Source organism: Lupinus angustifolius, chromosome LG11 (assembly GCF_001865875.1).
Source record: "Lupinus angustifolius cultivar Tanjil chromosome LG11, LupAngTanjil_v1.0, whole genome shotgun sequence".
In the NCBI taxonomy this organism is placed as follows: Eukaryota; Viridiplantae; Streptophyta; class Magnoliopsida; order Fabales; family Fabaceae; genus Lupinus; species Lupinus angustifolius.
The window spans coordinates 21,676,516-21,678,853 of record NC_032019.1 but is presented as its reverse complement, the minus strand read 5'-3'; positions in this window follow the sequence as shown (position 1 = coordinate 21,678,853).

The following is a 2,338-nucleotide window of genomic DNA, read 5'->3' as shown; positions in this document are numbered from 1 at the left end:
GTCATTTAAATTCTGCAACTCACTATTTATTGCTTTAATAATTCTTTATACCAACCCTTCGAAAGAAGTGGTACGGTTAACTTCTAACTTTATTATTTTGTCATTTTATTATTCTTTGATATCAACCTTTCATAAGAAATGGTATTGTTAATTTAATACAATGAGAGCGACCTTAATGGTATGATTTAAAGGTACCCGGAAATGGAGTAAATAAATATAGTAACTAATTAAATATCACTCATTATCACTTGTATTAATTTACTAAAGTCATACCATTAAACCGGTGTTGGAATTTATTCCAACAAAGCCGGGATGTTATGAAATTGTTAATAATCAAATAAAGTTAAGTTTTTTATTAAAGGAACATTCTCGAAACCATTATACCGATCTTGGAATTTAGTCCAACAAAGCCGAGATGGCGAGAAAATAATCGAGCTGTCATTAAATAAAATAATCAGAAACTTGATGCCTAAAAATAATGCAAGCATCGAGGAAAAAAATCCTTTCAATAAAAATGTCCACTCTGATGCAAAATGCTTCAGCATATGTTCGTGAAAAGTTTGCTGTTACAGAATCTGTATAAGAAAATGGCGTCAGTATCTTATCAGCAAACAGTTCAACATATACACAGATCATCAAAGTCTTAAACATTTAATGACTTAGGCATTTCAAACACTAGAACAACTGAAATGGGCATCGAAACTTATTGGGTTTCACTACACCAAAAGATATAAGACAGTGATCAGTGCCAAACATATCTAAATTTCATACATTTTTATGGCACATATCTTCAGCATAATTGAGAAAAGCCAACTTAAAACAATACTTTTTGCATAAAATATCACAATCTTGTATATTTGTGTTTTATTTTTTTATGTGTTTTGTAGGATTTAGAAAGAAGAAAAAAAGAGAAAAAAGATTCATGGTCAAAAAGAAAAGGACGTCAAAATAAAGGTGCTCAAGCAGTCAGCTGAGCATGGACCAAGCCACGCTAAGCTGACTTGGACACCAGCCTAACCTAGACCAAGCTACTCAAGCAAGCAGCTGAGAGGACCTGCTTGGCCGCTCAGCCTAGCACTAGACTAATCCTGACACGGTCAGAACTCAAACTTGGCAATGTCAGACACGAGCATGACACACGTCCAAGCTGCTCAACAAGCAGCTCAGCGGTGCAACCAAGCAGCTCAGTGGTGAACCAGACTCCTGCCTAAGTCAGCAAGCACCAGGCCACGTCCCAGTCAGCATGGTCAAAGCTACTGAACAAGCAGCTTAGTGGTGGTACAGGTGTGCTAAGTGGTGTGCACCTAGACTTGACTTAGCCATCAAGCAAACTATGAAGTCACCAATGACATCACTTCAAGTAGCCCACCATAGGCTTTTCAGAGTAGCTCACCATAGCTGGTCCAGTAGCTCACAACTAGCTTTGATGAGTCATGCTTAAGGAGGTGACAAAGCTGCTTGATCAAGTGACCAAACCTATGCTGAAGGGTTTGGTCAGCAGCTGAGCGGTGCTAACAAGCAGCTCAGTGGCTCCAGGGAAACTTCTATAAATAGAGGCACATTTCATTCAAATCAAGAATATATCTCACACCTATCATTCACTATCTTGCCTAGAAATTCTTCCCTGAAGTTCTCTCTTCTTGTTCTTAGTTCATAGGATTTTTATTTAAGTAAGTTTTGTAATTTTAGTTTATAATTCAAGAGGAGAAAAGGAGAAGGCAAATGAGATGCAAAAATCAATTTTGTAATCTCATTTGGAACTCAAAGCATCCAATCCTTGGATGGATGGCTCATGCTCCTAACAGTTTCTTTTGAATATGGTTATGTATTTCTACTTCTTCTTATATTCTAAAGAGTTTGAATTTTAATCATTCAATTGGTGCTTTGTTTAATTTTATTTGTTTGAGAATTCTTAATGCTCTTTTTAGATTGATCACCTAAAAAATAATTTCAAGTTATAAAAATTACTTGTTTCAAACACTTAACAAATAAACTAAGAAGTAGTTGTACTACTTAGTTTATTTGCCAAGTTAAGCATACTTTTCTAAAGATCTTATATTCATTACTACTTTAATATTAGAGTAGCCAAGATTAGGGTGTGACAACTTAGTCTTTTGTGGATGTAATATTGCTTAGTAATAAATATAAGTGATTATCATTCTACCATTTTAGGACATACACTAAAAGGAGGAGTTTAGAACTTGGTGTTTGGAGTTAATCAAAGTAAAACGTAAGAACTTGTCTAAGTAGTTCAAATTCATAAGAAGTTGAGAAATATTTTCCTTATTCAAAATGATCTTGTCTCCTCAAGAATTAGTTAATATGTAGTTTCTGTTTC